The sequence below is a fragment of the Cheilinus undulatus genome, linkage group 5 (genome assembly GCF_018320785.1).
Source record: "Cheilinus undulatus linkage group 5, ASM1832078v1, whole genome shotgun sequence".
Taxonomy (NCBI): domain Eukaryota; kingdom Metazoa; phylum Chordata; class Actinopteri; order Labriformes; family Labridae; genus Cheilinus; species Cheilinus undulatus.
Genome location: NC_054869.1, coordinates 3693653 through 3705997, shown reverse-complemented (window position 1 = coordinate 3705997; position 12345 = coordinate 3693653). Strand labels below are relative to the sequence as shown.

General features: G+C 41.5%; 1 pseudogene; it reads left to right on the top strand.

Annotated features, from left to right (window-relative positions):
* Positions 1–1614: 1614 nt before the first annotated feature.
* LOC121509503 lies at positions 1615–11802 on the top strand (annotated as a pseudogene).
* Positions 11803–12345: the final 543 nt, after the last annotated feature.

The following is a 12345-nucleotide window of genomic DNA, read 5'->3' as shown; positions in this document are numbered from 1 at the left end:
AACCTGCTGAGAGCCTCAGGATGAACTCATTAGCAACCATAAGCTGTAAAGAGGACTTAAACATGAATATGGCAAAGATACTTGGGGCAGTCCATGCTTTGAATTTATTTTTAAAAACATGTAAACAGTTAGTACAAAACAGTTTTGTTTGTGGAAGTGTGATTCCTTCTTTTCTTACTGTTCTGACTTTAAGACATGAAAAATAAGTTTTAAGTGATTCAAGATGAATTTAGCCTGAAGTACAAGAAGTTTGTTAATTGTCTAAAATGTGAATAAAACAGAACATCATAAATTGCAAATTCTAATTTGATGCAGGCAACATATTTCAAAATAGTTGGGACAGAGACAGGATAACTGGGAAAGTTATGGAATGAAAAACACCTGGAACATTCCACAGGTAAGCATGCTAATCAGTAACTGGTGATATTACTATGAGTATCAAAGAACCTGAAAGTTTCTGTTGGTCATGGTCAGTGATGGTTTGAGGTTCTCCACTTTGTGAAGGTTGCATGAACAAAAGTCCAGTAGGTTATTATGTGCAGCTGCAAGTAATCCAGAGATTTCACCGTCTACAGACCATGATAAAACAACAGAATCAAGATCCAGAGAAACCTCCTTAAGCTTGAAAGCTAAAACAGGGAGTCTTTAAAAGTATTTAAAGTTGATAAAATAATCAAGGGAAAATTAAGGCTTAAAAAGTATTAAAGTTTGAAATGCAAGGCTACAAAGTTTTTATTTTGTTGCTGTTTTCTATTTTATAATATCAAACACAAGAATCTGAGGAAACTCCACCAGATCCAACTTGAGTTTTATGTTGACGTTTTGATGCTATCAGTGCTTCCTTAAAGCTCAGCTTTGTTTCTAGCTAGCAAGTTAACTATGTGATCCGGAGATATGTGCATAAAATGACAAGTTTTCTGAGAAATGGTTGGAAGAGAAGGCTTTTTTTTTTTTTTTTTGGCACAGCTGAAGTCGATTTTACAGGATTCTGGAAATCTGCTTGTCAGTAAAGCTTATACTTAGTGTAATACTAGCACAGAATCTGTCAATGTTAGCACTTCTAGCATCTGAAGAGAGCTTTATTGTGTACTCAGCATACCATCAGCATTTTCTTCACTTCACATTCATCACATACAATGGGATCTTATAATGTATGAAGAGGGTCTTGAAAAGTTTTAAATGTAATGTCATATTTTCTGTATATACCCTGTAGAAACCCGTACAGCTGCTGGGCCGAGGTACCTACATTTCAGTGAAATTATCCAGGCCCCTATTTACACATAACTCTTAGCTTTAATATAATTAAACATACATCAGGTGTATAGGCTGTTAATTCTAGCCCTTTTGCAGCATTTCTGCCAAGTGTAGACTTGAGAAAATGCCTTTTTAAAGGACTTGGAAGAAGTCTTTGAAGCTCAAATAACCAAAGCAAAAGGGAGGATTTTTTTTTTTTAAACACAATGCGTTAAAACAATGTCAGATTGATCAGTCATTAGTAAAAGTTTTTCTTTGGCATGAAATATATTCTCTATCTCTACATAAAATCCAACCTTTTTAACCAGTATCTATTTTTCCTCAGTTGAATCTGGCTCTTATGGTCCCAGCAGTGACATCATGGCGACTGCAGCTGAAGGTGAGTTCAGTCAGACCCGCTGTCCCTGGGATGCTCTTCATCTCTCCTCTACATAGAGGAGCATGTGTCTCTAAAATGACCCATTATAACCCATGAACTCCCGTTTTCAGCCCTGGAGTTTCGAGGCTCAGACCAGCCCACTTTGGTTCATAACCTTTCACTTAAATTGTCAACTGCAGACTAAGTATTTTAATTATATTAATGTTCAATTAGGCTATTAATACTTTTTATTAAAGCATTAAAGTTTACTTTTAGCATTCAGGTAGAGATATTCTGGAAACAGTTTAACTATGTATATTTATTCACACTGTAGAAAATCAGCAGCCTGGGCCTGTGTGTTACTGACAGCAATAACAACACTGAGCTCTAAACTGGGGCCTGCTACTGCTGCTGATACAAAAGTTAAGTTTAAAACTGTAAGAAATGTTTTCTTGAGTCGATGAAAGCCCATTCCCACAATCAAAAAGGAAAAAAAAAACTACATTATTAGTTTTCTTTACACATCATATCAATACAGTACTCTTTTTTTTACATTAACTGAATCCTCCCCTTCCATTCTTATGGCTCATTATCATTTGTGATGGCTCTTCTTTTCAGCAGCAGACTGGTGGAGGGGCTGCAGCTGCAGAGGTGGTGTTTAACACTTAGTTCCTGTAACACAGCTGCTATTTGCTTAGAGCTTATTTGTGTGGTGTACTTAAATGTTGTTGTATAGGCTATAAATTCAAACAGTTCATTCGAGAGAGAGAGAGAGAGAGAGAGAGAGAGAGAGAGAGAGAGAGAGAGTTTTGTGAGAGGAAATGTAACTCAAACAATAACTGCTCCTGCCCGTGTCCATCCTAGCTAGCGTAGCCTGTTTAATGCTGCTGTGCGGCGGCCCTACGGGCCCTGAGAGCGCTCCAGCCAACTGGGAATTCTCCCAGTTCTCCAGATTAGTCGCTCTGGGCCTGCCCATGGGTGATCCGTTATTACCTCCACCAAGGAGGTTATGTTAGTTAGTTAGTTTGTTTGTTTGTTTGTTAGTTTGTTAGATTTTTAGCAACATAACTCAAAAAGTCTTGGACGGATTTTGGCAAAATTTTCAGGAAATGTCAGAAATGGCATAAGGAAGACCTGATTTGATTTTGGGAGTGATCTGGATCACTGTCTAGATCCAGGAATTGTTTTAAGGATTCTTTACTACTGGGAGATAGGACTAATGGAGGTCTGTGCTCTCTGAGTGCTTTTCTAGTTTCATATTCAGTGCCCTCATGTCTTGGTTACGGCATGCTTTTAAAAAGGTTTCAACATCCTGGAATAATTTAGATGAAAAAATATTCATTATAGGCAGGTAAAATTTAGGAAAATCTGTTATTGGCAACAAAGAGTCACTGAGGCCAAAGAGGTCACAGTTCCTAGACATACAGTAAGGATCCAACAGGTCATGGAAACAGATTTATACCTGAAATCTGTTCTCCAGGTTGAAGGATGATGTTAAAAAGTAATATTTTTTATACTGGATCAACTCAAATAGAAGTGTGCTTGCAATAAATAGAAAAGTGGATGCCTTTTGAAAAATGAATCATATTAGTAAAATGTAAGAAAACATGTTTATACAGTCCATTCAGAAGGTATTCAGACCCCTTTTCACTCTCTTTCATCTTTCTTATGCTACTTTACTAATTATGGTGTTTTTTTTAATTAATCTACAGTCAGTACCCCGTCATGACAAAGTGAAAACACAGTTTTAGAGATTTTTGCAAATTTATCAAAGATGAAAAACTGAAATATCACATTTTCATAGGTATTCAGAGCCTTTGTATTATCCCTGTAAATGTAACACAAGTTCATCCCTTGTCTCTGATCTTAGCTGAGATGTTTCTACACCTTCACTGGAGTCCATAGATCAAACTGATTGGACATGATTTAGAAAGGCACACACCTCTTTAAAGAAGACCTCACAGCTGACAGTGATATCAGATCAGAAACCAAGCCATGAGGTCAAGGATAATAATAATAATAATAATAATAATAATGATAATAATAATAATAATAATAAAAACTGGATAGGAATAGTGGGTATGCTGAATCTGTCACGATCCCTGTCTGTTAACTTTATTTTCCACTTTTATTTTTTCGCACATTCATGTCTGCTTTATTTTTGCATGTTCTTTCTCTTTTCTATTTTAGATTGATCACGCTCCACTCACCGTGCCTCGCCTTTTCCTCACTGACTCTCCTTACCTCTTGTGTCACTCACCTCGTCTCCTCCCTCTCCTGCTCTCCGCCCTGCACGCTGCTACTCACACCAATCCTGCATCACTAATTAGTCATAGTATAATACTAACCTGCTCACTCACCTCCTTTGTTAGTCCGTTGACCTTCTCAGTCTCGAACCAGCACTCTTGTTTACTCTCGTCTAGTTATATTGATCACGACCTCGTCTGCCTTACCGACCCTGAATTGTACCTTTGCCTGTGAGTTTTTGGATCCCCTGGTTTTTGACTTCGGACTGAGTTAAAGATTCAGATTTTTTGATCCACGATCACCTGTCTCGTGTGTCTGCATTTTTGGGTCCTGTTCTATCTGTGTTAAGTCCATGGCTCATGACAGAATCAGCCTTCCTGTTAATTATGTGAGTTGTTATTTTGGCATTGAAGACTGTTATCACTAATGATTACATTGATCTGTGTCCTTTCAATCACAGATGACCAGCATCCTCTGAGGCGCAGTAGCAGCATTGATTGGCTGCCACCATCGAGTGAGTGAAACGTCTTTCCTGTGATATAACATTCTTTGTGAACCATATTTTGTTGGCAACATTTGGTATATTATTCCCTAAAATTAACATGTGATGCAACTTTCACTGACTTCAAATGTGAGCTGGTTATTTAATAATCCTTTTTTTCACATTGTCAGAGCTGAGAGTTATTCTACTGGGAAACAGCTGGTCTGAGAGGAGTTCAGTGGTGGACTTCATGCAGAAAGGGACTACGTTCATCAGTGAGACAGAGCTATATCTGTTTCTAAAATTCAGGGGAACACCATAGCTCTAATCAACACCCCAGATGTGCTAAAATGCAACATTTCCCAAGAACAGCTGACTAATTATGTAAAAAACTGTGCAAGACTCTGTGATCCTGGACCTCATGTGTTCCTGCTGGTTTTACGGCCTGAAGACTTCACTGAGGAACACAAAGACAGTCTCTGCAGAGTCCTTGACAGTTTCAGTGATCGATCATTTAATCATTCATTCTTACTGATATCAGCACCAAGAGAGGAGAGTCAAGGGTTAAAGAGAACATACAAGTCACTCCATCCACTGGCAGACATGATCAAAAAGTGTAAATACAGATACTTGGAGAGGGAAAACCTTGAACTTCCAGAGCTGCTGACACGTTTGGGTCAACTTGTAAAGGAGAACAATGGAGATCATGTCAGCTATGAACCATATGAGGATACAACAGCTACACCAGGTCATGATCAGAGCTCCCACCAAACGGAAAGTCAGACTTCTCTTACAGATAAAATGAAGGCTTTTGGTAAGTGCAGAAACAATCCTGACAGCAATGAAACATCGTACAGACAAATCTTACTTTACTAGAATGTGAATCTGCAGATTAATGTGGTCTTTTTGTATATTTTGTATTGTATTGAGTATTTTATTTTGTGGAACTTCTGGTTTCCGGAGCTGGCTGCTGGCTGCTAACTATCCTCTGTTTCTCCTGAGGCTTTCACCCTGCCCCCCTGGTGCTGTGGAGAGTCACACCTGCAGCGAATCACCTAATTGACTCCTGCTATTTAAGACCGGCTGCAGCTCTCTACAGCGCCTGAGTCTTGTCTACCTTACCACACGGTAAACGTCTGCTCCAGACTCCTTCTCAAGATCCTCCAGAGAAGTTTTCTTGTGTTTTTGATGATTCTTGTTATCTCCAGTGTTCGTATTCCTCCTGTACTTGTCGCTTACGTGCCTCTCCTCCTTTTTTCCAGTGCCTCCTGCTCAGATCACCACAGCCAGCTCCAGCACTCTCTCACTCCCTCCTGGACTCTTGGAATCCCCCTCCCCTCTGCACTTACCTGCACAATAAACTGTTTAAAACTGCTCCCGTCTCCGCACCTGAGTCCTACCATCACACATACATCACAGTCTTCTTTTCACAGGGATAACTGCAGCTAAAACTATAAATTCACTAAACTGGATCCCAGGAAAACTCCCTCAGAGTCAGAGTGAGTAAAACCATCAAAGTTTGAATCTTACATCAGTGGTTAGATTTTTGTTTGAATCTTTTCTCCACCGTTAACACGAAGACACAAAATATTTGATTTATATTAAAAGATAACGTGAGATATGTTTTATTTTATTGATTGACAGAATAAAGTGTTCTAGATTAGATCAACTAGTTACATGAGTAGGGCTACCACAAAATTTTACAGAGGAAATGTAATACATTAAATATAAAACTGAGATTTGATAAATGATTCCAGAACATTCTTATAAGATAAATGTCTTCAGGTTTCTTTAAGTACCAGTGCAAAAACACAAAGAGAAGTAGTTCAGTGTCTATACTGCCTTATTTATGATTATCTACAAGTTTAACAGACGTCACTCACTGCTGGGGCGGCCCATTCTGTCATGGCACTGCCTCCACATGCCTTCAGTTTCCTGCTGGGGGACAATCACTTGGAAAGTCTCGGGGTCAGGCTCAGAGGGGGTGACCAATCTTCCAAGCACATCATTTTTCAAGCCAATTCTGTCCCATTCCCTTAGCAGTCGTTTCATAAAAGGAGATGAATATTGACGTACCTCGGGCTGTGGTGTTTGCTGTTCCTTCCATTGTCTTATTTGAGAGAGATCAGGGTCTCTGGCCCGACGTTCCTCCCATGTCTCAGTGTTCAACCAGGACCTGGTCTGTTTGCAACAGCACAGTTTCCTCTCTCTTCCTCATCAGCATTTTGATTTTGGGCACCTGGCCTGTACTTAATGGTGTACTTGAAGTTGGCAAGCTGGACCACTCGTCGCTGCTCCACTGCTACAAGCCTGGCCGTCTCTAGATGCACCAGCTGATTGTTATCTGTAAAGATGGTAAAAATCAGTACCATAGAGGTAGTCTTTGAACTTCTCAGTGACAGCCCATTTGAGGGCCAACAATTCCAGTTTAACTGAGCTATGATTCTGGTCATTACGCTCGGTCGGGTGAAGGCTGCGACTGGCATAGGCATAGGCTCCCTGTACCTAGGCCAGCACCTATACCTATATGCTTATTTTAAGCATATATGTGATATATGCAGTGATATATGTGATATATGATACTGTACCTGATTAGGCTCTTTCAACAGCCTGAAAAAAAACTCAGGTCAACCCCATGACTTCTCAGATGATAGAAGAAGTTTACCTGTTGTCACAACCTGATTGTCTACATGTGTGTTTTAGCTTAGTGACTTATCAATAAAAACAAAAGGACATTTAGAGAACATAGACAGACCTGCGGCAAAGGGCCACGGGCCGAATTCGAACCAAGGTCACCCGTGTGACATGGGTAGCACCCTAGACCACTAGGCTATCTGTGTGCCTCCATTAGAAAGTTTTTTACCTCTGTCCTGGCTGGGTTTTATGTGGGCAGGGCAAATACACTATATTGCCAACAGTATTCACTCACCCATCCAAATAATTGAAATCAGGTGTTCCAGTCACTTCCATGACCACAGGTGTGTAAAATCAAGCACCTAGGCATGCAGACTGTTTCTACAAACATTTGTGAAAGAATGGGTTGCTCTCAGGAGCTCAGTGACTTGCAACAAGTCCAGTGGTGAAATTTCCTGGCTCCTAAATATTCCACAGTCAACTGTCAGCGGCATAATAACAAAGTGGAAGCGATTAGGAACAACAGCAACTCCGCCATAAAGTGGTAGGCCACGTAAAATGACTGAGCGGGGTCAGCAGATGCTGAGACTGTCGTACGCAGGGGTGGCCACCTTTCTGCAGAGTCAATGGCTACAGACCTCCAAACTTCATGTGGCCTTCAGATTAGCTCAAGAACAGCGGTAGAGAGCTTCATGGAATGAGTTTCCATGGACAAGCAGCTGCATCCAAGCCATACATCACCAATTGCAATGCAAAGCATCGATGCAGTGGTGTAAAGCACGCCACCACTGGACTCTAGAGCAGCAGAGACGTGTTCTCTGGAGTGACGAATTGTGCTTCTCCATCTGGCAATCTGATGGACGAGTCTGGGTTTGGCGGTAGCCAGGAGAACGGTACTTGTCTGACTGCATTGTGCGAAGTGTAAAGTTTGGTGGAGGGGGGATATGGTGGGGGGGTGTTTTTCAGGAGCTGGGCTTGGCCCTTAGTTCCAGAGAAAGGAACTCTGAATGCTTCAGCATACCAAGAGATTTTGGACAATTCCATGCTCCCAACTTTGTGGGAACAGTTTGGGGATGGCCCCTTCCTGTTCCAACATGACTGTGCACCAGTGCACAAAGCAATGTCCATAAAGACATGGATGAGAGAGTTTGGTGTGGATGAACTTGACTGGCCTGCACAGAGTCCTGACCTCAAACCCATAGAACACCTTTGGGATGAATTAGAGCGGCGACTTCTTCTTCTTCTGGGAAAGCCTTCCCAGAAGAGTTGAAGCTGTAATAGCTGCAGGGTGGACCGACGTCATATTAAACCCTATGGATTAAAAATGGGATGTCACTTAAGTTCATATGTGAGTTAAGGCAGGTGAGCAATATATTGGCAATATAGTGTATTTGTTAACCTGAGAGTAGCTGTTTTTAGCCCACTCAGGGGATGAAGTTTTTCATTCACAAAGCATCAAACCTCTTATATTCATTAAAGCCCGACATGCAGGAAACTGGTCAGAGGTGTGGACAGGAAAATATTCCTCTTTTACACAAATGTCTTGAGGGCCAGATGACACCTGCTGGTGACCAGTGAGCGGTCAAATGCTGGCAGCTGAGAGGAGGATTGAGAGGGCGAAACCTTCCTCCGAGCAGGGATGGCCAATTGAACCTGGGGGCGGTGCTAACTCCCCACATGACATCATGAGGGGGGAAATCTGAGTGCAAATGTTTCCGCACACTTTTTCTAAAAGGTGGAGAAAGGGGGGGTTTTAATTCTTGGGGGGGATTGTGGACAGGCCAGGGTCACATATTTTTGTTAGAAAAGTGTGAAAAAGTGTATGTTGCCTATCATGTGACCTTTAAGCGTTAGTCATTCTTGCACAAATCTAAAAGTTAACCCAACAGGGAAAACTTCCTAATTAGAGGGACAAGAGTGAACAAAGCAACTCAGGTAATTCTAGAACACAGTTTCTGTAAATTTCTAGAAATTTGCAGAAGTGCATGTGTGACAAAAGCTGAACAGTGTGAGTTAATTCTCCCCTCTCCTCTGCCTGACCACTCCCTTTCTCTGTGTGTATCACTGAACCATTGTGTATCTCTTTGTGTGTTACAGCATCAGCAATCAGGATTGTGCTACTGGGAAAAAGTGAGGACAAACAAGCAAAACTTGGTAACATCATCCTCAGAGACCAAGTGTTTCAGCAAAAACTTCAAAACAAACACTCAGAGGCCCACGGTGGAGATTGGAGAGGAAACACAGTAACAGTAGTGAAAACTCCAAACATGTTCAGTCTGTCTGTGGAGGCTGTGAGGAGAGAGGTGAAGAGCTGTGTGAGTCTTTGTCCTCCTGGACCAAATGTTCTGCTGCTGTTAGTGAAACCTTCTGATTTCACTGAAGAGAACAGACAAACACTGAAGATCATCCTGAGTTTGTTTGGTCAAGATGTTTTTAAACACTCAATGGTCATCATGGCACACAGAGAGGATATACAAAGACCTGTAAAGAAGCTGATTGAAGACTGTGGAGGAAGATGCAGCTATATGTTTGAAGATGATCATAGTCTGTTAATGGAGAGGATAAAAAACACTGTGCGTGAGACCAAGGGAGACTTCCTCACCTTCACTGAAGAGTCAACAAGACCAAAGTCTGAACTCAACAAACCAGCTCTAAACCTGGTTCTGTGTGGGAGAAAAGGCTCGGAGAAGGCTTCAGCAGCAAAGGGCATTTTAGGTCAGACAGGATTTTATTCAGCCTCCAGCTCATCAGAGTGTGTTAAATATCAGGGAGAGGTTTGTGGACGTTGGGTTTCCCTGGTGGAGCTTCCTGCCTTGTATGAAAAACCTCTGCAGGAAGCGATGAAGGAATCACTCAGATGTGTCTCACTCTGTGATCCTGAAGGTGTCCACGCCTTCATCCTGGTCCTACCTGTGGGTCCACTCACTGATGAGGACAAGGGAGAGTTAGAGGCCATCCAGAACACATTTGGGTCTAAAGTCAATGACTTCACCATGATCCTGTTCACGTCAGAATCAGATCCCAAAGATCCAGCTGTAGTTAACTTTGTAAAGGGAAACAAAGCCATCCAGGAGTTTCTTCAGAGCTGTGGAGGGAGATCTTTTGTTTTGCAAATCAAGAACAACCAGCAGATACCAGACCTGTTGCATTCTTTGGAAAAGAAGAAGAGTGGAGAGTCCAGATGCTTCACCAAAGACACATTCACTCAGTCTCAGATGGAGAAAATTGTCCGACTTCAAACTGAGCTGCAGGATGTGAAACAGAGGAGGGTGAAGGAAGCTGATAATGAAATTCACAACAGAGAATGTCTCAGGATAGTACTGATTGGAAAAACTGGCAATGGAAAAAGTGCGACAGGAAACAGCATTTTGGGCAAAGAACATTTTAGGTCAACTGCCAGCTCAAGGTCTGTGACCAAGTTTTGTAAAAAAGCAACTGGAGAGATTGACGGTCAGCCTGTGGCTGTGGTCGACACCCCTGGTTTGTTTGACACAGCTCTGTCTGATGAGGATGTTCAGCAGGAGCTTGTGAAATGCATCAGCATGCTGGCTCCTGGACCTCACGTGTTCCTGCTAGTGCTGCAGATCGGCCGCTTCACTAAGGAGGAAAAAGACTCAGTGGAACTGATCCAAAAATATTTTGGAAAGCATGCAGCAGATTTCATCCTTGTTGTATTCAGCAGAGGTGATGGACTGAAAAAACAGTCAATAGAGAGTTACTTAGAGGAATCTGATGACTTTTTGCAAAAACTGATTCACGCCTGTGGAGGAAGATACCAGGTCTTCAATAACAATGAGCAGACCGAACGCACACAAGTCAGAGAGTTACTGACTAAAGCAAACAAAATGCTTGAAGACAATTGCAGCAGCTTCTACACATCTGATATGTTCCTGGAGGCCGAGGTGGCGATACAGAAAGAAGTGGACAAGATCCTGGAAGAAAAAGAAGAAGAAATGCAGAGACAGAGGGAGGAGCTTCAGAGAAAACATGATGACGAAATGGAAGAAATGAAGAAAAGAATGGAGCAACAGAGGAAAGAAAGTGAACAGGAGAGAGAGAAACAACTCAGAGAAATGGAGGAAAAAATCAACAAGGAGCGACAAGAGAGGAAGAAAGAGCAGGAAAAGAGAGACGAGGAGGACAGGAAGAAAACAAGGCAGGATGAACTTAAACAGAAAGACCTGGAACAAAAACTTGAAAACTTGGAGAGAAAAATAAAGTTAGAATCAGAGGAGAAAGAAACTATTGATAAAAAGTGGGAACAGAGCAGAAGAGAGCTGAGAAAACAGCAAGAGGACTGGGAGAGGGAAAGAACTGAATGGTGGAGACAGAGAAGTCATGAAAACGAGAGAATACGACACGAGGAGAAATTAAAAATGAAAAAGCTTCAAGAGGAGTATGACCAGGAAAGAGAAAAACTTGAGAAAAAGAGAAGAGAGGAAGAACAACAACGAAGAGAACAGGAGGAGAAGGAGAGAAGAGAACTAGAGGAAAACTATAAGAAAAAATGGAGGACATGAAGAAGAGGTATGAAGAGGAGGCCAGAAAACAAGCTGAAGAATTCAATGAGTTCAGACAGAAATACACCAAAGACTTTAACACACTGGTAGAGAAACACATGGAGGAAGTGTGTGAACTGAAGCAAAAGCATGAGAGACAACTGTATGAGGAAGAGAGGAGGCAAGAGAAAGAGTACAGTCTGCTGCAGAACCTCTCAACAAGCAAAGAAAAACATCTAAAAGAAGAAAGAGAGGAGCTGAAGAGAAAGCATGAGCGAGAAATTATTGAACTTAAAGAAAAATACAGAAGCAAATGTGTCATCCTGTAATCTCAAATCTTGATCATTTGTCAACAGAAATAAGATCGCCTGTTTTCTTTTTCGGCCCCCTGAGGATGTGCTGCTCACTGTCAAATTAGGATACAAAGGGATTTCTCAGACTTCAGATAAAAGCAGTGGCTTCTTCCTTGTAAACATCACTTCTCTCAAACATTCATTAAGATGAGGAATATGATAACAGTTAAGCCAGTCTTCAGTCATGTGACTGGTGTGGAAGTCTGGAGCTGAAAAAGGGTTTAGGAAAGTGCCAGCGACTATTGAACACTCTGGAGCTGCAGCCAGGGATTTTTAAAAGTGCATTTCTTCAAAACATACATTTATACCCAATCACTGATGCCCTCTGATGCCCTGAGTCTGTGGTAGTTGTTGTTTGAGGCAGATTTAACCTTATTCTCTTTAATCAAAGATCTGCATGAAGCTGAAACTAACAATCTGCTGATCCCAAGATTTCACTCGGCTCAAACTGATTTCTTGCATTCCTGGTTGGGACTACAAAGGAGGTCTTATACGTCTTTATCACTAAAGCATCTACAG